We start from the raw sequence: 25,304 nt of genomic DNA, 5'->3' as shown, positions 1-25,304 counted from the left end.
GCGAGACGCTAACTGCGTTTGGGTTATATGCGTCGCTAAATTTTACTCATTTAGCGGGAGCCCCGCAAATTTGCGTAAACAAACATGGCGACACCCATCGAAGCGACGGCTCTAACCTAACACCAAACTGTGTTCGATTCGTGGTAAGGCGTGAAGTTCGCAAGCTAGGAGAAGTGACCACGGCTATCACTTTCCCTCAACTAGCGTGTGTTAGGAAGATTGCTTCATTAGACACCGCTTATTCCGCATTCTATTGTGGATTTCATGGCTCGTAGGCCTAACACGCCTTAGCTCGGCTGGTAAAGGCACGGAAAGTTGGTTACTAAAAACTAAGTGCAACTAATTGCTTGCTGCTAATAGGATAACCTGTAAATTGTAATTAAACGCGAAAATAACGAAAGTAAGAATTACTATTCTTATCATAAAATGGTATATTTTATTTCATTATTTGTAATAGTTTTTGCTTGTCGCCGTAGTGGTGCTGTCCGCGCAAGACGCTATTCTAAACCTCTTCACTTCTGCGTGCCCCAACGCTAACACCCGCTAAGCTTTTGGGGTCCCTATTCCAAAACTCTCTAATGACGGATTTCGTGCGCTCATCCGCATCAGTGTGAGAGAAAAGCTTCAGGGCCATGCTCTCGCTAACACAGCCATTGCAGCTCTGCACGCTCCTCCTCCCAATTTGCGCGAGATCATTAAAGAAGAAATGGCGTCCTTTACAAGTGTCCCACGTACCTCGTCTTCTGCGCCTGCCTTCTTATGCAGAGGCTGTTACGCAGTCTCCGGTACCAGTACCATCTGCAACTGCGACCACCTGCGCGGTTGCGACCACCTGAGGGCAGGTTGTCTGCGACCACCTGCCCTCAGTGGCCAGCGCCGGCCCCCACACAATCCGGCTACTCGACCTGGCGTCCTTGCCCACCCACTATGTTTCTATTGTGGCATTCGTGGTCGTATATCCCGCTTTTGCCGCTGGCGGCAGCAAGATGAACGCCGTGGTTATTCCACCTATGAGAGTGACGGTGTTCCCAGATACGGCGCCTACGTTTTCGAACCTTACATATCCTCGTCACGCTGCTCCCATTCATCTCCGCTGTCCTATGGCATGTCTTGGTCTTCTTGATCACCCCGTCCTCCTTCTCCGTCACAGTTCCGCTGTAATTCATCGCCGCCGCGTCCTGCCTCCTATTTACTCGCCAATCATTCGGAAAACTAGGAGCTGCAGTTTTTGGAGTAGAAATTGCTTGTTTAAGAACTACCACAATTCCTCTTGCTGGCCCAGGAAATTTACTCGCTGGTTCTGTGGAAGGTGTTTCTGTCGACGCTCTTTAGACACTGTTGCCGCCCTCTCTGTTATTTGTCGCGAACTATGAATCCGTCTCCGCAAAGTGAAAACTCCGTATGTTGGCCCGGTCTTATGTGACGCCAATAGCAGTCCGATTTATCGTACTGGACAGTGTACCGTACCGCTCGCGTCCTCAACGACGGTATTCGCTATCATATCCAGCTTGCTGCACTTTCGTCGTTCGCTCATCCGATCCTCATAGGCTATGATTTTTCGTCTGCTGCGTCTGCTGCCATTTTGTGCGGACAACCCGTTATACATATTACGGAGAGCGAGCTCTCCGATGCTGCCGATTCCTCGCCGCTCCACGTTGTCACAGCGGCAGATTTGGTCCTTCCACCCGGCCATGCACGTATTCTTGCAGTTCATCAAGAGACAATAGAGACGGCGACGCAGCCGTGTCCGCTTATCAGCGCTGCATTTTCCGGGGAAATTCGTCATCGCCTCTTGCCTAGTGCGTTTTTCACACCACTGTGCCAGTCTGACCACCTGCAACACGACACAAGAGCTACTTCTGCTGCTGGAGGGGTCCACTGTGGCCAATCGTTATTGACGCCCATCCCGTGTGTGTTATTACTGCTTCACCTTTTTCGTCCCCCGCACAGTGCACGGCCACGGAACATTCACCCAGTGCTCTCAGGGCCACTTTGAGTTCAAATCCCTGCTCAACGCAGAATGATGCCGTGCTGGCCATCTTAAGGAAACACCAAACTTGTTTTGACGTTTGCTCGGATGGCTTGGGTCAAACAACGGTGGCCGCTCATCGCATCGAGGCAGACGGATTCCGCATCATTCGCCACCGCTATTACCGTGTATCGGCTTCCGAACGCAAGGTAATCGAAGACCAAGTCAATGCAAAAGGATAGACAGTTGGGCGAGTTGGTACGGTAACATGATCTTGGCTAGTAGCGCGAAGTGAACATGGACACAGAAAGCGCTCGTCCTGTCTGTTCCTTTCTGTGTCCGTGTTCACTTCGCGCTACTAGCCAAGATCATGTGACCAAGTCAATGACTGGTTCACTCGGTTGTGTTGCAATACAAGGGCTCTGTCGTCGTTCCAGGCGGCGTCTTACAACATGTATATGTATGTTTTGCTACGTTTTGACTTTAGTTCCTATCAGCGATGCACCTTTTCCACAATATTTGAAGTTAACAACAATATGTGGCTGTAGATGTCGATGTAGACAAATGCACCGCGGAAAAAATGCGAACTTACGCGGAAAGCTGTGCTCGAAGACATCTTGAATGTGCAAAATGTCGAAATAATGTGTAAAGAGAATACGAAAAGCGAGATGCAGGTGCGCAGATGAGCGACAACAAATTCCACGCGGCCGCATCGGCAAACGGAACTCGGGGAGCGTTTATCAGCCGCAGAGTCAGCACAACAGCGCACCACTCCGCCCTGGTCACCCAGTAGTCGATTAGCGCTACACGGTATCAAGGAACAAGCTGTCCCACAGAAGTCAACGATATATAATTGCGATCCACCAGACGCACAACCCACGCACACTCAACGTGGGCGCTGATGCACAAATCAACTGGTGAAACCCATGGCACCATTCCAAGACGTTTCCAGCAGCATGCGGCCCTCTTCCGCACGCTGCTGGAAACGTTTTGGAAGGGTCCGACATTCCTCCTTCCCTCACGCGAGGGATGGCGCGTTAGAATGGCGTGTGCAGGGCCTCTGCCCGTATCTCACCCCCACCTCGCTTTCAGACATTATTTCATGAGCTTCAACTACAGTTCGAATCACCTTCCAACTTTTATTGCTATACATGTTTACGTGTGTAGGACTATTCTCTCAATTTTTAGACACTATGAAGTTCTTTCTTCTTAGCCTAAACTTATTATTATTCTTACTGCTATGCGAAACGGAGTTAGCTTTACAATTGTACGATGTATCCACCTCTCCCTTTACATTTATTTCGATAAAAAAAGAACCTCAGCTAGGAAAGCTTTCCTGGCGTGGCGACTTTGTACATTGGCGACAAAGGCAGTTTTGAAAAGAGCCTCAAACGTATGTACGATGTCAAAAAAAAAAATGAGGAAAGAGTGGCGGACGACTACTCGCGCGACTTTTCGCGGACATTGGTGAGCTTCTTCCAGGATTGAAAAAAAAAGTTATGGAGCCGGTATTTTTCCGTAAAGCTAGATCGGGAATTTTTCAGACTGGTCTGCAACTTTATCAGCGACACTCTGGCTCTGAATATAACGTAAGTTGATTATTTAATTACGATTAAATGTGTATTTCGGCGAAATACAAAAGTGAATATTCATACTTGCTCCAAGCGACGGCAAGCAGCATCCCCTAGGTTCTGCCCAGCTACGTGGCACTTGCATTTTTTTTGCAATTTTGGCACTCGTTGCGTGGAACGCATGGTAAACTTTTACGGGCCAGTCAATTCCTGTGCCGAACAAACGACGCCGGATGTGGTGGAGAGACAAAAATTGCTCTTTTGGCATTTATTAGCTGGCTTGAGGTTCCTCCGTGGCCACTTCATCAGGCGTTGGAGTTGGAGTGGGCAGTAGAAGGTGCAGCAGGCTCAGACCTTCCTTGATTCCACCGTCGACGACCGCTATAATATTGTTGAAGAGGTCTGCGATGAAACCGGTCACTGGTCCCAGTTGACTACTAGCGGCTGCTGGAGAAGCAGCTGCAGAAGAAAGATAATTATTTGTAGCCAAACAAAAGGCAATATATTTTCACACCTTCAAATGGCCATCGACAATATTTGTGAACGAAATATTAAATCTAGCGTTACAAACTTGCGCGTGCTAAATCTCGGATTATAATTGTATTATACGTCACAGCTGCTTATGAATGTAATTTAGCTCTTGACCTGAAAACAGTCCATATGCAGGGAGAAACGTGCTTTCTCAATCAGAATGCACATTTTTAAAGTGTGTACTCCTGTGCATGAAATTTTAGAGAACGTGAAATGGTTACCACCTCACAATATTCTGGTGATAAAACCTTCTCCAAGACTGTTTGGGTAGTAGATGGAGATGTTCCAGTAGGGAAAGAGCCCTTTTAAGCGCTTGCGTCTATTTTCTTTTTAAACTGCTCCAGGTTGACTTTGCCATAAGGTCTGTCCGTCTATTGCAAGACCCAAAATTTGTGTATGCTTTGCTTGTTCTCTTTCACAAAATTGTTAATGGGAATGAGGCATAACAACCAGGCCCCTAGGCAGGAATATTTTGGGGGGTTGGGGAGGACGTAAATTCGCTGATGGCCATAACTATGCGAGTATAGTGCTTAATTTTGAGTAATTATTTTCGGAAAGAAGTGGCTTAAATAAAAGCTGTTTTTTCTTGTTTTCTATGATAACGATTCGTCTCATTATATTTGTCATAGACATAATAATCCGCTATTGAGAGTTAAAATTAAGAAACGACGAATTAAAACAGTTTCATTGCGGTTTCTACATTGCACAGACCACCGTTCGGCAAGCAGCTCACGAGGTGCGGCTGTATACATTTTTCAGAGCACAGCTCTACGTGCCCATTCTTGCAGCGAGTGTCAGCGTTGTCCCTCGGCGTAACCGAGCGAACGAGCACAGCGAAAGGTGAAAGCGAACGCAGACCGCAGCGTGAGAAGGGTAGCGTAGTGCCGCGCAAGACTTGCGACGACCGCAACGAAATGGCGCCAGTGGAGCGCGCCATGGCTTTAGCGCCGTCGTCTGTGCACCGATGGCATGCGGTGCGCGCGTCGCACGGCGCCGTATATAGAAACAACGCGTTCCATGAGCGGAGGTCTGTCTGCGGCGGCTGCTGTGAATCGCGCCCACACGGCACCCACACGCTGCCTGTCATGATCTCCCGACTAGCGAGGCAGTCGCGTCACACTTCGCTCCGTTTGCAACGTGCCGCACGAGACAGAATGTCCGCGCCAGCCAATATATTGCGAAATGAAAGCACGCATAGAGCTGCGCTCAAGTTTCGCATTAGGGGGTATCGCAATTCTCGGTGAATTTTGTATTCGAGGTTTCTTATGCGAGCCAAAAATGCTATTTACGCAAAGACTTCGAAGTGCGTCTTCTGATTCGTCTTTTCAGACGATATCTCTCACTGACCAACGCAGATCTTGTCACAAAGGTGTTAAAGGGACAGTAAGCAACCCATAGTTTGAATATTTTATTACACTAGAGCGAGCGAGGCCCTGTGGGGACGTAAGGTCAAGAAACCTTTCGCGCCCGCTTGTTCAGGTTATACACACAAACGCACACGCACACGAAAAGCTTCATCGAGTGCCTGGCATAGAGCCGTCGACAGCGTTCTCGCCACATCAAACGAGTCCGGGGCGCGGTGCATCCGTTTGCGTCAGTCTTTATGCGCACTGGTTGCTTCGTACGAAACGTTGCGATTGCGTAAACCTTGCCACATCAGAGCCAAACCGTTTAACCGTTCCTCAACAGAGGTGTTGCGAATATGCGCTTTGAAGCTCTTCAGCGTCGAAATGCTTTTCTCAGTTGTCGCTATGGTGACTGGCAATGTGGCAAGCATCTTAAGGAGAGTGTTGAGATTCAGAAAGGGCTGCTGCTGCACTGATTGAGAGCCTCGGTCGCATACCTTGGTAGCTGTTCTGAAGGTGTTGCTCGCCACTTCTGCTTCCATACATCCCACTCTCCCTTGGCCATCTCTAGGTTTTCGTGGTTTCATGTGCGCCATGTATAACTCTACTAACGGCTCCAGCGACTCAAAACTGATGTGAGCTGTGTACTTTTGGCAGCACAAATTGCACGCTGTAACACATCGTCTTGTGAGCAGTGAAGTGCACCGACAAGATTGACTGCAGAGGCTCCAAATACGCGGTGGCAAGATCAGGGTCCGAAAACTCTGCGCCCCCCTCCTAGCGAAATTTAGGGGGAGGGGGGCTTAGACCCCCTCCTTCTCTGGCTATGGGGCTGATAACAGCAATACTTGTATACATATAATTCACTGCAAATGCCGCAACTGACCCACACACCTTCAACCTTGCTTACAAATGATCCATAACTGGGCCCTTATTTTCATCGAATGCAAACCAAGCGCTTCACTTAGTTCACCGAGGACTGCGGGTAAACCTACTACGTATCTCGCGAAACGCATTCATTCAGGCAAAAAAAACACGTATTCAGTAATTATTTGCGAGGATCGCAGCAGGGGTATAAACTTTCCCCACATATTGACCCTAATTGGTCCTATTTCCGCTTGATGTGAAGTTAAATGGATTTCATCAGGTAGAGTTATCCTAGGACACTGGAAAACATTGCGCTTAAGTTGCGCTGTCTGTTTCGCCTCAAAGTCCACTACCGCTTCAGTCGGAACGGAAACGCGCAGCCCACGTACTTGCGCTTTGAAACAGTTGCTGAAGGGTGTATTTACAAGAGAGATTTTAAACTTCGCATGCTGACATACAATAATTTTCCCCCTGTTTTCATTAAATAACTTCTTTGTAAATGTTCTTTCAGGACAGCGGCTAAAATTGTAGCTGTGTTTGTCACAGACATTTGTAACGCATAGGAGTGTTTGCATACGTAATTTACTGCCAAGTTTGATTGATGTGTAACTTTTATGGGCGCAAAGACCACATATGTTATTCAACCATGGGTAATGTCCAAAGTACGGATACATCTCTCAAATCCAGGAACTTCTAGAAAATCGCGAATGGCTACCGCAGACCTCAAACATTTAACACCTGAATATATGTCAAGAGAATATGGCTCATCGGTGAACCTATATACCTACGAATCGGTCTCGTCGTATTGGTCAGGTGCGGCTCGCTTTGTGCCTGTGCATCAATTCATTCGACGATTTCGTTTGCGAAACAAGATGACACCAACATCCACGCAACTAGTGGCAATCAGAGAGGCAATGCACTATATTTTGCGAGAGCTTCCTCAAGCATGGAGAATCTTTAGTGGCGAGAAATCAGCGCTGCAGATACTTAGAGTCGTAATAAAAGAAAGCTCTTACAGAGCATTCGCTCTTCCGACTGCCGAGCTATACACTATACCGGAAGATAACGGACACCAAATTGCATTTCGGTAGCTTCCCAGTCACCGTAGTGTACACGGCAGTGAACTGGCCGATGCCGAAGAGCAGAAGGCGCTCGAAGAACCAAAGCCACTGCTTGCGATTCCTATTTCAAGAGCGGGCGCCAACTGCGTTCTCTTAAGTGTCATCCGAACAGAGACGGAAAGGCACTGAGACAATCCGGATAACCGTCACAGAAGACTGCAAAGATTGGACTCTATCGTGAAACTTAGGATACCATCCAAAATTCAACGAAGCTGTGCCAGTCTCCTGCACAGACTTAGGCGTGGGTGGCGTTTACGCGCGGGCAGGTACACCTCTTGCGACGCACCGAGCCTCCAGGCTGCGAGCTGTGCAATGTGAGAGACTATAGGTCATGTATTGTGTGACTGCCCTTACTACGAGGAAGAGAGTAAAAAGTTCAACTATTCCCTCATGCTGCTCGGCAGCCCGCCGCTGTCAGAGGACGTTATTTTACGCCTTTGGCCAGACGTTAAACCGAGTTTTAAGGCCATCCAGGCCTTATTTAATTTTTTTAATAGTACGGGCCTGGGCTGTCGGCTTTCAGTAGTCCAGATTGCTTGCTATATGCTTTATATCTTTCCTCATCATCGTCATCTATCAGGCGCCTTTCTCTTCCCCTTTCTTTCTGTCTTCCCCTTCCCCCAACGCAGACTAGATGGCTAGAAGAATGCACCTCAGGTCGACCTCTTCGCATTTCGTATCAGTAAACTTTTCTCTCTCTAGTCATTGTCAATTGTCAATAAAATGTTTGATGTCAAGCAAATGTTTGATGCAATGTACCTGTCAAAAAGCGTAAAAATCACTCGCTGTAAGCTGCGCAGGGACCTTGAACGCAAGGGCTGGGAGGCACGTTCTCTACAATATGCTTGCTTTGCAGCTACAACCTTCAAGGGGAGGCTGTGCTAGAAATAACCTGAACAAATTATTTTTATCGTGTCCCTTTCTGCTAAAAAGTTTAACGCTGTTTTAAAATGAAGCTGGCGCATTGCTGAGAAAAAAAAATTGGGTGTAAAGGTAGGTGCTGGCGATATGCGGAACGCAAGTACTTTTTCCCCTCTGCTTCCATTTTAGAGCACACAAGAACATCGATAATTGTTAGGCTATTGCTACACTTACTACATGTCGGAGGATCCCTTCTAGACGGTAGGTAAAAGAAAGTGCCACAGGTATGCCTTATTCTTAATCTACAAAGGAGCACTTCCTTGTGTCTTGATGTTCTCTGAGATATCCAGTTCCCTCATTTTAGCTTGACAATATGTAGCTTATTCGATACTTCAGCATCTCACTGCCCCCGCCAATGCTTCCTTAGATTAAGCGCTAGAAGGGCTTAAGGTCTATAGCTGGTATGGGTTTATGTCGGTCCCACTAAAAGCAACGGACGTAGCGTTTTCGATAGCAGCTGCATTGCATTTTATGCCTGTGTGGCCAGTAAGCATAGTAGCTGTGGCTGAGCATAGTAAGGTGCATAGTTCATTAAAAACGGAGTTCTTGTGTGTTCAGAAACTCATTAAAGGGCCCCTTACTAAGTCTAGCCATTTTGAGCTGACAAGCGCCGTGCATACAATGCGCGCTTACGATCGTGTCTGCTCAGCATTGCGTCGCTACGCATCCCGTAAATAGCTGAAATTTCAAATCGAACGCTGTTTGTCCTCACGGGCGCCGTTCTCCCCCCCCCCCCCCCGGAGAGTCGGCGTGACGTATATGGCACAAGTGCGCTTACTAATATCACACTCATATAATATTACACGTGACTTCAAGAATTATTCAAGGCAACATCTGTTATTTCTGTAATCTGTTACTTCAATCGACCATTTAATGTTTACAGAAATAATAAAACACGCAAACCGAATGTCTCTGTGTTCTCGCTTTACTTCGCACCGCAATAGGTGATATTTGCATCCGTTTTGTCTGCTTGTTGCGACGTCTCGCAGCCATAGCGCGCGCAAATAATGAAAGTGTGTCATTTTCTATCGTGTTACAGTGCGCAATCATACTCTGTGAACTGCTTGTTTCTACCTCAGTATTCGTGTAGCACTGACTTATACCGCTAGTCAGCTGTTCCCGTGCACTGCGCGCAATATCTTGTGCTGCTCCAAAGAAGACAAGCGCAACAGCTCGCGCGCGACGCCGTCAGCGAAAGTGCGCCGCGCAGCAAAAAGGGGAGGAAAAGAAATGAAGGCGGGGCCCGAGACATATGCCTCACACGATCCTCGAGCTCTGGTGTGGGACAACGTAGGGAAGGAATTTCGCTTGCGGAGACTGGGCGGTGCAAGCGGAGGGAGCGTCTTTCTTGGCATTTGCCGACGCCGCCTGAAATCATGGGTTCGCGGCACTGAAATATTTCTATCTCGGCTATTAATGAACCGATTTGAAAACTTATTGCGGCAGAACGCGCCCTAGAGGACACGTAACAACCTCCAATATATAACCGACATTTGCTATGTGGCCTTGTGAGGGGCTCTTTAAGACTGAGTCTGAATATGATAGCGCTATTTAGATTTGCTTTCTTTATATCATTCACAGCTGAAAGTATCGCGTACGCTTCAGCCGTGAAAGTACTTGTATACGGATTTAGAACGCTGGACGTCGGAAACGATATCCCGAGAGCTGCATAGGCAACACCACCAGACGAAATGGAAGCAACTGTATCAAAATATGCGCAGGAATACTACGCCTGAAGTTTAAGGAAGTGTGAGTGTATGTCTGATTTAGCCTGCACGTTTTGTTACATCAAGAAATGAGATATCGCACTCAATGTTCTGCCATTTCCGAGGCGGTGGAAGGCGAATGGGAACCATAAAGACATTTTCTGTAAGTCGAATGCCTGTTTCTTCTTCCACTACTACCGAGCATGGAGACAAAGGAGCTTTAATGGCTGCGCGATCACCATGAAGTCTGGCAGTGGACACGTCGCAAGAGGTTCAATGACATGGATGCTCGGCGTCTGATTTTACCTTCACGTCGTAGGAGACACTGAATTATGCTCCTTGGAGATGCAGGGACCATTCGTTGGGCACAACGTTGACGCTTTCAACTGGGTTTGTCCTAAAGCTACATGTCGCCAGGGGAATACCGATGTGGTGGACTGGGTCTAAAATTTTTAAGGCAGCATCTTGCAGAATGGTACACTACGGCATCATAGTCAAGGCGTGAGCGTATGAGGCTCTTATGCAAACTAAGAAGATATATCTCCTGTCACAACCACGGGCTGTGCGTGGCAGGAGCTTCAGGACGTTCGTTATCTTCAGGCACCTCGCTTTTAAATATTCCAAGTCGAATACAAAAGTTAATTTGGAGTCTAGGATAACAACAAAAAATTTATGTTAGCGGTTCCCAGAAAGGCGTTTTCCACTAACACGAATAACAAGGTCCGGTAATATACCTTTCTTATTCGAGGAGCAAACGGACGCATTTTTCTGAGGGTTTGGTTTAAATCTATTCTTGTCTGCCCACTTAGACAATTTGTTAAGGCCAAGTTGTACTTGCCGCTCGCAGATAGCAGGATTATACGATATGTAACTGATTTGTACGTCATCCACATATACAGAATGAAACATTGTGCGGAGTTTTACGCTGTGCAGCGGCTTTATTTTTAGGACAAAGAGGGTAGAGCTTAGCACACAACCTTGTGGTACACCAGTCTTCTGCGTAAAGGGGCAGGATATGATGTTAGCAACTCTAACGCAGAACGTGCAATCGGACAGATAATTTCAAATAACATTCAGCATATTGCTTCGGACTCCCACACCAGGTAGATCACGGAGAATTCCGAAACGCCATATGGTGTCATGTGGTATCTTCCTGTCAAGAAATATCGACAAGAAAAAACTGCTTGGGCACAACGGCATCTAATTCCGCAATGCCATATGCTGTATGTTTTGTACACGCCTAGAAATACCGAAAAAAAAGTGCTTGTGTAAAAAGGCACGACAGCCTCAATGCGAACAAGGTGATCTGTTGAGGATTTACCTTTCCTGAAACCACATTGTAAGGGATGTAGTAGTTTAGTAATCTTAATATACTGAAGCAGGTGTCGGTTTACCATTCTCTCGACAAGTTTACAGAGACGGAACCTTGCCCTCTTTGAGAACTCAAATTATGATTGCTTCTTTCCAAGAGGGCGGATGTGCCCGGTAGACCATGCGGCGTTTCAAAATGATGGGAGTGTTTTCTAGGTTTCAGGTTTTAGGAGTTTAATCATGTCATACAATATTCGGTCGGCTCCTGGAGGCAAATTGTTTCACCAGTCCAGAGAAGCCTAGATCTCCGCCATGTTGGATGATTGTATGATTCAGTCTGTGTGCTTTTTAGATCCAGAGGTAGTCGTTCTGCTTGTCGTTGATCTCTTAGCGATGTGTCGATGTAGTGGGAAGGACTAGAAATATATTTGATGTGTGCACCTACAGTTTAAGCTTGTTCTTTCAATGTGTCTTCCTTGGCATTCACCAAAGGCAGAGGCTGAGAATGCCCTCCTTTTAATTTGTTGACTCTGTTCCAGGCTTTCCTTTCGTTTATGGAAGAATTGACACCAGATACGAACGTTTTCCAGCTGTCCCATCTGGCATGGCGGCGCGTTATTCTACCCTGAGACTTCATGGTAATGATGTCCTCTCTAGTTGGTGAGTCATGAAGGCGGCCCCAAGCGTTATTTTGCTTTCTGCGCGCTTCCCTGCACTCGTCATTTCATCAGGGAACACAACGTCCTGAAGCTGACCCATTCGTTCCTGCAATATGTATCGTCGCTCCATCGACTAGAAATGCTGTAAAGTATGCCACGCGTCAGCAATGTTACATGTACAGATGTCATCCCAAGTCGAGTACGTAAGCTCTCTGTATCGCTTCTAGTCTGCTGAGTCGGCCTTCCACCTAAGAGCATGTGGACTGCGGAGAGCATTGATTTAGTTTTGTACGGTTTAAAACAATCGAGAAGTAGTCACTTCCATATGAGTCCCTAATAACGATCCACTCCAGATACAATATAAGCGCACTCGGCGCTATGGTTAGATCTATCAAGGAAAATTTTTTGTGCGTAAGGTTGCATAGTAAACAGGTTGTTTCTTCTTAAACAAGCAGGAACCTGAGGAGAACAGAAAATTTTCCATTAGGTTCCCTCTCGCACTGCAACGAGAATCTCCCAGATTGTGCGATGCGCGTTGAAATCTACGGCAGCTACATAGGGTTCAGAAGGCTCACCGATAAAGCTCCGGAAGTCTGTTCTCAATAGTCGACAATTAGGAGGGATATATCGGGAACTAATTGGCACTAACTGATTAAACAGCACAGCTCGGACTGCAACTGCCTCAAGGGGCGTCTAGAGCTGTAATTGCTGAGCGGGAGCTCCTTTATCTACTGTTATTGCATCGCCACCGGACGTCGCGACAGCATCGTCGCGATCATTGCGGCAAATGAAATATTTCCAGAGAAGGTTTGGGTTAGTAGATTTAAGGTGTCTCTTGAACACACAACACCTTTGGGTTAAACTTTTGTAGGAGTTCTTCTACATCATCGATGTTCCAGGGACCCACAGTGATGGCATAGTGGTTTTGGCGTGGCGCTGCTAAGCCCGAGGTCGTGGGATCAAATTTGGGATGCGGTGGCGGTATTTCGATTGGGAGGAAATGCAAAAACACCCGTTTACGGTACAGCGGTTGCACTTTAAAGAGCCCCAGGTGGTCAAAATTAATCAGGAGTCCCCCACTACGGCGTGCCTCATAATCATATTGCGCTTTTGGCACGTAAACCACAGGATTAAATTAAGGTTCTGGAGAAGACCCCTGACATTCTATTGTGACATTTAGTATCCACGTTAAGAAAGAAGTCTGTGCTGTGTGCCTAAGAGGAGAGATTAAGATCGCTTAGCTTACAAAGCTCTTTTCGGACCCCGGAATGCGGAGTTTGTGATTCCTACCGTGGTCCTGAGACTCGGGGCGGTAATTCGGCGCTGGCCGCACTGTCTGGCTAGGAGTAGCGTCCATTTCCTCTCGCGAGGCGCTGGACGTCAGCTCTAGCGTGTGGTGTGTTTCTCGTGAAGGCGTCGCCTCAAAAGACGAAGCCTTCGAGCCTTCGAGCCTACAAACCCGGAGGTCGATGGGACCTGTTTCAGGAAGGAAGCAGCGCTGGCTGCTGTCGCCAGGGTGACTGGTGACACGGCCGCGGTCACATTCTTTGTGGTCCAGGCAAATGCAGCAGTATGCTGGGGCGTTGCCCCCTCACGAGCCGCATCAGCATAACTTGTGGTATGAAGAAATTAAACACGTTTCCGTGCTTCTTGCGAAGTCATGTTTCCTTTTACTTTTAGGGCGATGATGTATTTCTTTTTTCAACGCAGGGCAGGATCTACAATAGGCTGCATTGTCACCATCGTAGTTTGCTCACTGCAGGGCGCCAGTAGTTGTCAGAAGAGTGTTCATGGTAGGAATATTTTGCGCATGTTAGTAGCCTCCGGCAGCTTTGCTAGCCATGGCCGAACTTTAGGCATTTGAAACATCTACACGGGTTGGTGATATACGGTTTTACTCGGATTTTACTGTATCCTATTTCGAGGGTCTCTGGGACAGTACTGGAGCCAAATGTAACTGTTCGATGGTTCGTAAGAATTACTTAATTATCTCATTTAACCTTTATTCTTTACACTTGTGTCATGTTTTGTTCCTTCCAGCGCTCTAGGAGCTATTCTTCAGTCAAGTTCAAGAAGCCCACGGGTACTCCTTTAACTGCGTTGATCGGTCAGTGTGAGGTCACCGTGATTTCTACTTAAGTGAATGCTACAAGAAGAGTTTTTGATGCTGATGCTGGTTTTGGACCTCAAGGAGGATGTCACCACTGGCCATTTTCGTCACCTTGTAGTGTGGACCTAGAGTGTCGGCTAGATATCTGGCAACAGTGAAGGGTTAAATCGTTCTTATTGTCTTGTCAGAGTTCTCACTATGAATAGTGTAAAATCCTGGGAATGTTTCTTTGCGCTGGCCAAAAAACTGAAACATTTCTTCCGTGCGCCCTCTTTTTGTAAGAGGGCGATCAGGTCGACGGGGGAAGGACGGTAACGCCAAAAAGACTTACTAAATTTCGGCTGCTACGCCAGCCGCCCAACACCAGCCCCAACTAAGGGACGCTACGAGACCTGAAGGAAACGCAGATGCAAGTTGTACATAACCACTATAACCTAATAGACCCAAGGTTGGATAAACTACACCGCGTTAACCCTTGCTGCCTGGAAAATCGGATGTAAAATGAAGTGAAGACAGGAGAGATGGAAAATGAGAGAGAAAGACAAAGATTAGAGAGCAGTACAGAGAACATTAACTATGAAATGCATGGTTCGACGGAAGCCCCTCTGGTCGGGTAGATTCATATCGCCAAATATCCAGCGTTTACCGATCGTTCAAAACAAACGACGTTTCGGCCCTTCTACGGGGGCCTTGTTCACAACAAGGCCGCCGTAGCAGGACCGGTACGCCTTTTGTTTTCAACGATTCGTCGGCGTTCTATATTTCTCGCTACAAAAGGTAACAACCAATGCCCTCCGGTTGGGTCAGCCTGCGGGTGCCGACTATGTGAAGCCGAGGCCAAATTGGTGTCTTGCGCCCGCCGAGGAGCCTTAAAGGTCCAAATACTCAGCGTCGGCATTATACGTAGTTCGTCATAAATAGAAGTTCTATATTTCTGGGCCTATGAATGTTTCAATCGGGTACCTTAGATTTCATAGAATTTTGCGCAAAACATAATGACCTTCACACAAATTTGCCTGTCGACAATGCTAACAAGTGTGGTGAGATTTTATGCATAGTGTTAGTTCAGCAGGAACAATGTATTGCGCACATTTTTAGTTCAAGTTGCATTTCGTATCCATTACAATCATATTGAATCTCCAGATTAGCCAAGCAGCTCACTTGACTTTGTTTGCAACGTGCCGCACGAGGCAGAAAGTCCACGCCAGCCAAGGTATCACGAAATGAAAACACCTATAGAGCTGCGCTCAAGTTTTGCATTAGGGAGTGTCGTAATCATCGGTTGATTTTTGTCCCGACGTTCCTTTTTCTTCGAATCTCGCTACATCCTAGCGAAGGTCTTATTTCTGCCACCTATATTATCGTTGAAAACAAAATAATGGAACGTGTTTTTCTTTGCATTTTTTTTCCCTGTGTCTATGCAAGGGTATTTACTGAATGTTCAGATAAATGGAAGGTGTTTTAGCATATTTTCATTTTTTAATAGGGCTAATTTCCATCAAAACTACCATTTCAGGCAATTTGCAAACGCATATCTGTGATACAGCACAAATATTCAGCCCAATTCTAGAGCAAGTCTAGTCCTCACAGCCCACAAAGGTTCAATAAGCTACATGCACTCGTCTCGAAGACAAATATTTCGAAAAGTAGTAACTTAAAAGCGTCACATAATAAGAAATTTGTCAAAAATATTTCCCTTTTCCTGAGAAACCTGCAACACAGCCAGCTTGCTCTTTTTAACATACATTTTAAACAAGAAACGCATACTTTATAGCGGTAATATCTCGTGCTTTACATCATCGGAAATTTGCGAGAAAGCCAGGTGCATATAAGTGGCGCTTACACACACAAGAAATTCAGCATATTTTTCTTCTAAATTCTCCAGTTACCAAACCTTTCGTGTTACCGAGTGATGTACGCCTAAAACATCAAATTGCTCAGTGGATTCTAAAAAAAATCTATTTTGGGACCCGTGTTGATCTCTCGTGGATTCATCCGTTACCATTTTATATATGGCACACAATGTGCTTCCATAGTGCCGTGGCGATTCAGAGAGCTGCAGCGCCAGTTTCACTTCCATTAAACCTGTATGGAGCTGAACTAGAAGCACGACGACGCAAATTCGACTCCCTGCTTGGACGCTGTATGCATTCACATGGGAGCTGAATATCAAAACAATCCTACGAAGCTTAGGGTGTACGTTAAAAAGCACCAGGCGTAAACATCAAAGCTCAGTGCTCCACTTCACCAACAGTCAATAAAAATGAGGTGACGCACGCACCTTTGCATGGCTAGGCTGGCAGGTTCCCATCTGAGCGCACCTAGCCACGTCATTGTCTTAAGCCCGCGTAATAAGGAGATGCGAGGGCATAACACATTATTCAGGTTTAGCAAGCTTCGTTACATTACTGAATGACTAGCGCATGTCCTTATTTTAACACGAATGGAACGACGACCTTTCTACGAAAATATATAGAGCAAAACATGAAACTGAAATTTCAAAAAAGAAGAAAAAAGAGGTGATGGGTTGCGTCGTAAAGCAGCTGTGAGCTATAACATGACCGATGTAGAGTCCTGTTATGACACATTTTACGATCTGTGCAGTGAGAGCGATAGAACCCAGCACAGTAAATCCTTGGGCTTGTTTTTCATGCCAAATGGTAGAACTATGGTGCCCGTATGTGTCGCTTACATCTCACTTCGTCCTCGTCTGCTTGGCGCTGTAACCTTTGTATTTAAGATAGGGCTCCGCCTTTGGAGTTGGAGTTGCGCTATTTAGAGGATCCCTGAATAAAGCGTGCATTTAATTAAGTTAGAGAAGGTGCTGCTATCTAACAATGAATTCTGAGCACAAATTTCTTACCGCTCGAATGGGTACCCGAAAAAAGACGCTTGTTTTGTTTGCAGAAATTTGTTTGCTGACTCATTCAGGAACTTTTCGAATAGACGTTCTAAAGGCACACACACACGCAGGCACCAACTTGCAAATGTGTATTCGTTTCTTCAGGACAGCAATCATGTACATCCTGCAGCCGCTGCAAACGCACTATGTTGACTTTCAGTGATTGGCGCATACGTTTTATCTTTTTTAGAGCAGCTCTTTGGCGGCCGTTACTGCGTTGAGCGTCGGCGGCCTCGGCATAACCGAGCAAACCAGCACAGCGAAGCACGAAAGAGCGAACATGAAGTACAGCGGGGGATGAAAGACAGCGAGAGCGAAGAGAGCGCGAGAAAGAACGCGGAGGAGGGTGCAGCGGTAGCATGAGAAGGAAAGTGGAGGAGAAGAGAATGGCGAAAAGGTGAGCAGGAAAGCGGAGTGCCGCACGAGACGTGCTTCACGGCAACGATCAGGCATGCGGCTAGCGCGTCCACCGATACCATATGTGTGGTTCTCTAGTGGCCTGCGCTGCCGCCGCTAGAGAAGGTACTCCGCGCGAGCCACGCCTTCCCGTGTTCACGCTTTCTTTCTCAGCAATGAGTGACGCAACTGGTGAAAATGCTTCGCCTGCCGCTGCTACTAGACAAGCTGCCTTGAGCAGAGGCTCAGCGCCGCCTCCGAGAGGACTCTGTCGTTCAGAATCAAATTCTTTGCCACAATACATCGCGGATTTAACATCTCAACAGCTGCGCTCAAAATCCGCATTAGCGAGTGTCGTAATCGTTGCTGAATTTTTTCATTTTGTTTTTTTTAACCAACAGCACCAACTTTTTCGTCAATAAGGTCTTTGACTGACTGGTAGATAGAGGGGAGAGGGGATTGAAGTAATGGGTAGCGCGAGAGAGAGAGGGTCGGGTGGAGGAAAAAGGAAAGAAACTCAGCATAAATTTGTGGGAAAAGAACCCGCCTGCAAATATTTGTACAACCAGTACGTTCGGTCGTTGCGCATCTGTAAAATTTTCAGAATAGCATGAATTAAAGGACACGTACGTATTCATACTGTTTCTATTCCATTTCTCCAATCTGCCCTCCACGACTGGTGAAAAATTTTTCGGGCGACCGCCACTTCGCCTGTCTGTCAAGAGACGTCATAAAAACAGCGAAAACTCCGTATCTTATGACTGTACACGCTGATTATGCATGGTCAGATCTAACAAAAGAAAAATTATTTTCGATTCCACACCTTTTTCGGCATTAGCCCACTGCTATTGGTCAAAGTGTTTTTTTTTTTCGGGTTGCCCTATTTCGCCTGCCTGTCACGCGACGCCACAATATCTAAAAAACTCACCACGTCAAAGTGACGTGTAGACAATAAAGATGAATTACTATATTGAACAAAACGATTTTTTTTCGAAATAGCTGGAGACTGCCCCGTTCAGAAAAGAATAAAAGATGTACACCGGCTGATCGCTCTGGCACTGGTTACTCGGAGCTGCAGGGTAGAATGATTTATTTGCTCATAAAAAAATGCGTAGCGGTAGAACGTTGTGGAGCCCTTTCAGCCACGTATACGACGTCCCTCTGCCAACTCATGTATGCTAACAACCCGTTTTAGCAGGCATCTTTAACTATCCGCTACCTTCCACCGCGATTCTCGTCCATCCGTAGCAAGCTAAGCAAGGGGAAGTGGACCAATCGCAGACGCCGGCACCGCCCTTCCCATCTGGTCATCTACTATCACTGCGCTAGCTTGGCTCCACCGAAAGCCTCTTCACTTCTGCGTGCCGCGTGCTGCCCACCTCTTGTCAGCCAATTAGAAAAGAGAAACATTTCTAGGCAGGCAACGCTTTTCACTTTGAAAACACACGAAGGTGATCTCTTCCTCTAATCAAGGCGTGCGTCTGATTGGCCTGTCCAAACAACGCTACGAGTAACCGCCCGTTTCTTGCGTCGGCAGTTACGTAAATTTGGCTTCATGAGGGTGGAACAACAACAAATTGGAATAGCTTTACGTTGTAGAGCCCCCTGTTTCTAGCGAAAACAGATTCACAAGTAAAACAGCAGGACAGAAATAGATGTGGCAGGTAGTACGAAAAAGATGTATATAATCTTTTAAGAAAGAAGATTACGCACTCTTTTGGAACAAATGACTTCAACGTTGTAAGAAAAATAGAAAAGGAAGAAAAATAGTCGTAATAGACAGCCAGAACAGCAATATGACTGTAACAACGGTTAAAAGTTATAAGCATGTCAGCAGAGGCAGAGTCAAATCAAAGTGGTAATCTAGAAAGCCTGCAAACCGGTCGTTAGAATGGCTAAAGTGTAACAGTACAAAAGTTTGCAGAAAGGCAGTGACAACGAGAAATAAGCCATACCGACATGTGGCATAGTTAGGAATCGCATATATACGTTACTGCTTCATTGGAACTTACGCGGCAGATTATTGAAGCTGATCTCATAGCAAGGGCTAGTCACACGTGCGTTAGCGCGCCATCCTTGTACCTATCCCCACAGGATGTAAGATTTCTTGATCAGTTTAATCTTGCATGACAGAATTTCGCGTTCTGCGACTCATGATGGTGTAGCCTTCTATCGGTGTGACGTTTTGTGAAGTGTGTGACGACATGTCCTGATTCTTTCTTGTAGCATTGCCATTTATTGGGCGTGTTGGTAAACTAAAAGCATATTTAGCGCCAGCAAACAAGGACGGAAGGGAGACGACACCACGGGCGCTATAACGTATAACTATTCCAAACTTTTCTATTCCAATTCTGCTATCAGCCCTCCAGGATTGGTCAAAAACTTTTTCTACCACCCCCACTTCACCTGTCTGTCACGCTACGTCACGAAAACCGCGATACCTCCCCATCTGATATGATGTGTACACACTGATTATGCATGATTTGACAGAAAAAAGAAAAACAGTTATTTCTGATTCAACCCCTTTTCGCCATTAGCCCTCGGCTATTGGTAAAAAGTTTTCGGACGGCGCCCACTTCACCTGCCTGTAACGCGACGTCGCAAAACCGCAAGAACTCACCGCGTCAAAGTGACGTGTACGCGATAAAGATGCATTAATATGCCGAACAAAACTGAATTTTCTTAGGAATGGCCACAGGCTGCCCCGTTCCGAAAGGAATAGAAGATGGCTGCCTCCGATCACTCAGACGCTGGGTACTCGCACCTGCCGGAGAGCATGGGTGTATTTGCGTATAATAAAACTTCCTGCGTGGTCGTGTAACGTTTTCGAGCACTTTCGGCACGCTTACCCCCTCATTCTGCCAACTCTTCTTTGCTGAGGCTCCGTTTTAGCGTCATTCTTGAGCTTCCGTTGCATGCCGCTGCGATTTTCGACCAGCCTCCGCAAACTAAGTAAGGGAAAGCCGACCAATCGTAGACGCCGCTCCCACCCTATTCATCTGGTTATCGACTTTCAGTGCAGTGGCTCGGCCCCATCGAATTCCTCTCCACTTGAGCGTTCTCCTCGCCTCTCGTCAGCCAATTAGGTACGACAAGCCGCTCAGTGTAGGCAATGTTATTTGTTTTGCAAGCAAACAAAAGTGACCTCCTATGAAGGAGGAGAGCATTATTTGGTCTGTTCAGACAACCCTGCGGGTGACCGCCCGGTGCTTGCGTTAGTGGTTACGCAAATTTGACGTCAGGAGATTGGAATAGAAACATATTGGAATAGTTTTACGTTATAGGGCCCCACAATGCGCTAACTTCAACAACTTGATTTTCAGGAAATACACCTACATAACCCATGCACAGTGGCGCTACCTCATCCAAATCTTAACCATCCAAAAAAGCCGTCTCCTTATCTAACAAGTCGACCGAAGGGGCACTAAAACACGTGTCACTATTCCGCCAGATAGCCTGAACCTGAATATTCTCTCGCACATCTTTATCTTTGTGCTTCGCAAGAAGGCCGGCAGGATCCATACACCGGCGCACAGCCGCATTCCTGACAGTGAGTTGACAGATGACCGTATTGCTTATTTTTCACGTTTAGGCCATGTTCCCGTAATCGGTCATTAAGAAATCTCCCTGTCTGTCCGATGTATTTTTTCCCACAGGACAGCGGAAGCTCATATACAACAGCTTCTACGCAACTCGTAATTGATTCGTAGAGCATCCGGCAGCTGGCTTACGGTACGGGTCTGTCAATCGACATATTTTTGCCAGCTTTTCTGGTGCTGGAAAGATCACTTTTGTGTCCATCCGGCTAGCCATTTTCTTAAGACTGTGTGCCGTTCTATGCAGGTAGAGCACTAATGCTACCTTCCCTCTGCGTTCCATCCGTTGATTTGCCGCGTCCCAAATTGTGCTATCTGACCCGCACCTTTTTAGCAGCCCCTCTACGACCAAAACTTGCACTAGTTCCAGAAACCCTGCTGCTGATAACCTTCCCGACTGATCCATAAGACTCGTATAGATCTTATGATGACGTGGCGCCACTGTGCATGGGTTATATAGGTGTATTTTCAGAAAATCAAGTTGTTGAAGTTAGCGCATTGTGGTGTCGTCTCCCTTCCACCCTTGTTTGCTGGCGCGAAATATGCTTTCTTGTAGCTATATGTTTCGTGCAACTTGCCAATAAACCACTTGGAAGTCAACGCTCTGTTCCTTTATCTGGCCGGCTCGGCTTGTTTCGTCATTTCTATGTTGCACTTTGCCAGTTTTAGAATGCAATACCAACTTACCCAATCCCCAACCCTAGTGAATATAGAGGCCGTGCTCACGCATGCTTTGTCGGTTTTCACTATAATCCTAACTTCAGTGATCTCCCTTTCGGATTTATATCAGCAGCGCGACAATATTTTCGTTTTGTAAAGCTCGGTGACGCCACCGCACCGCTTGGTGGACGTTTCCAAGCATAGCAGTAAATTAAACGATGAAAGCCTATTTCAATAAATTTCATGGCGATATTTTGAACGCATGTGAATAACAGGACAGATCGTTTGAGCGGCTGACCTCTTTCACGCGAAGCTGAACAGACCACTTCCACCTATGACGCACAGTTGCCAACTTTTTTTTCAAGCGTGTCGCTAAATTCATACAAACTCGCTAAACTACCGGTATACGTTTTACTGCAAAGTCGCTAAAACTGCGAAATAAATATTAAATAACGTAGGTAGTTTGGAGCACTAACATAAAGGCCGACATGGCGATAAGCATATACAAAAATTTTACATGTTCGTCTAGCATCCCCATGTCAGTAAGTTAAACATTAAATGCACCAGAAAGCTGCACAGTACCTTTACTTTACTAGTAGATATACGAAACAACTGACAATGGCGCATGAAATTCAGCGTTTTCAGGTTGGAAATTTACAAATTCTGCATGGTTAAAAGCACCGCCCAAGTAGCCTGATCGCGTTCGCACGAAGGCGCACTTCGTCCAGGCAATGCCTCTAAATTTTCACAAGTCCAGAAACTAGAACGACTATCTGTGACACAGGCTTGGTCATGTTAACACGGCGATTACAATTACGTGACCTATGTGCCGGTCAAATTACTGCGTCGCAACCTCTTCATCCACCTGAAAACTTTCTTGAGCTTTCACGTACACTAATGACATGCCTGAAGGCCATGAGAAACAGAAGCACTGTCTTCAAATTCACGTCAGATTCGCGTCGAACGAGCCCAGCCACTTGCTCTTACCCACTCTTGGTCTTGAATTAGAGCGAGAATATTTGCACCAAGGGGAGAAGGCATTATAGTTACATGTATGTAACATCTGTCTCATTATACAAAAAAGTTCAAATCATACAATAAAGTTTACTGCATTCAGTGTGGGTAATTATTTACTTATGCACTTGCTGACGTCCACCCGTCAGACCTATTTAGTGAAACTATACTCAGGGACAACTTCCTGTAGCAATGAAGGGAAAGCTACGCAGGCAAAGCGCACCCAAGTGAGAGCGTGTCTGGAAAGAGTCCCGTGTTTTCATCCACGTCAGCTTAAACTTGGGAATAGAAAACAAAGACCTTATTAGCAACAGTTAAATAAGATAAAACACTACTGAATGTAAAAGTTTACTTGCGGCTTTTCCCTGCCGCGTCTGCTGTGCAAACGCGAAACCGTCGCACGTGAAGCTGCGTCGATTCAGCGTCTGTTCCGAGCAACCAAAAGCCCTGTCAAACGCTGACGGCCTATTGGGCGCCGACACACATGTGCAGCAGCCACGCTCCCGTAGCTTTTCCTTCATTGCCACAGAAACCTGTCCGCAAATATACAGCACTTGAAAGGTTAACACTGATTCTAGCAGTTTTAGTAAACTATAAATAAAACGTGGATTTTTTGAGCACCTTGTAATCCTGTGTCCGACGAAGAAATGAACCGCAGTGTATGGCCTACGTGAGTGAAGACTGCCGTTGGTTCACCAAGGCCACAGCGCCAACTTGCCTGTACGCCCAATTTCACCTGCCTAATGGTTTTACTAATAAAATTAGTTCTAAGGAGCCGTTTTCGAAGCAACTTTCGTAACTTGCAAATCGGCTAAATATTGCCAATTTATTTTATGATGCCGCTATAAACGATTTCTGGTCACTAGGTCGCGAAGCACCCAAGAAAGTCGTTAAATCTTGGCGACAAAAACGCTACAATGGCAATGTTGTTGTAACACAATTCGGGCAAATAAATACCGCAAACAGCTTTCAGGTCAATCATAAAGCGGCAAAGTTGCGCTTGATTTCTTTGAAGGTCACGTAACTGTGATTTCTGGTTCGACAACGTGACCAACATTGTGTTGCGTATAATTAGGATATCCCACGAGCGCTGAAAATTTGTGTGCATAACGTCAACTAAGCGTTTCATCGCGCTAAGAAAATTAGGCGAACCATGTTCGAACTTTAATCCTAAAATCCTAGTGTACACGCAGATTTCAGCTGTAATCGTGTATTGCATTTGAAGTTAAGTAGTAAAGCACTCCTCTGCACAATGCTGGCAATTCACTCTTCATTTATAACTTGCACAGACACCAGTAAACACATTACATTTTGGAAGATCCGTTACGTCATGTCAGCGTATACTATAGTGTTCTGAAAAACACCTACATCATATAAAATTTACTAGACGGTTTCCGCAATAATTTTAGTGACCTTTGAACAAACGAACAAAAATTATCGACTTCTTTTTTAATTTAGCGACACGCTCGGAAAATTTTTGGAAACACAGATACTAGTTATAGGTGTGCACTACAATTTTCCGATGAAAATTATGGATGATTAGAATATATGAATATATAAAGTCTGGAAACTTCCTAGGGCTAGAGACGCACGAGGTGATGTCCGTTGAGCTCCTTTAGTTAAGATAGTATATATTGAATGAAAAGTGACGTATTGCTTGCCCAAGAATTGCAACCTCATCAAAGCACAAGTGTTCGACATAAACCCATCCATCGTCTCCTCAACTTTGCGAGCACTTGAAGATTGAAGCAGAAATTTTCGCGTGGGCTATACTTTCCTAAATCTGTATTGATTAAATACTGTAATATTCACGCATGATGGTTGGCAATTTACGTTTTACGCACAAAGTGAGCAAGCGGACTCTAACCCTGCAATCACATCAACGTCAAACGATAGCAACGTGACTGGCGAACATATTTGCTGATCATAAAAGCACTGCGCGAAAGCAGAGTGCTTAAGAATACTGTAGAAGAATACATTGCCTCCACGCAGAGGTCAACTACGAATAAAGCAAATCACATGGGCAACTAAAGTTGATTTTGTTTTTACTAGTAGGCTCGTAGATGTATATTTGCGTCCCAAGTGTTATGAAAGACGTGAAGGACGCCTAAAATAATTTTAACCACGGGACTTTGTTTAACCGTGATTCGGTACGTGGGTTTTTTCTTGCATTCCGTTCCCGTCGCTTTGAGGCCACCACGAGCTCAAATCTAACCCGGCGCTCGCATTCATTGGCAGATCGCCGTGGTCCCTGAACCACCACAGCACATTTTGGCTTTCTCAGACCTGCGCGCCTGGCCAGGACGGTAAACCTCATACTGGCTTACGTGTCTCAAGACAAAAGCGAAATATATGCCAGCATGTCGTGTCGCTGCCGTGCAATTATCTCATGTTATCGTTTCAGTTGAGATAAGAGAAGACGCAAAAGTCTGCGAGAACGTGGGAAGTCTTACCCTCCATTGCCAAGTAAAGTAGGAAGAGCCAAATTGCGCACTTTTGCATCCTGAACTCGTCTTCTCCAAATGGTGGCAACACTAGGCCTACCCACAGCTGCTCGCCCTGCCTCCACCGTTACTGCGAAAAGCCTTCGTAGCAGTACGTACGTCAGACTGAGTCCAGCTTGG

General features: G+C 46.1%; 1 long non-coding RNA gene across 1 annotated transcript; it reads right to left on the bottom strand.

The window, feature by feature from the left end:
• Positions 1 to 3,776: 3,776 nt before the first annotated feature.
• On the bottom strand, positions 3,777 to 25,304 carry LOC139055410 (uncharacterized). Its single transcript, XR_011511733.1, has 2 exons — positions 25,134 to 25,304; positions 3,777 to 3,999 (listed from the first exon to the last, which is right to left on the bottom strand). It is a non-coding gene; the product is annotated as an uncharacterized lncRNA (long non-coding RNA).

This window comes from Dermacentor albipictus, chromosome 2 (genome assembly GCF_038994185.2).
Source record: "Dermacentor albipictus isolate Rhodes 1998 colony chromosome 2, USDA_Dalb.pri_finalv2, whole genome shotgun sequence".
Taxonomy (NCBI): domain Eukaryota; kingdom Metazoa; phylum Arthropoda; class Arachnida; order Ixodida; family Ixodidae; genus Dermacentor; species Dermacentor albipictus.
This window is presented reverse-complemented; position numbering and strand designations above follow the sequence as displayed.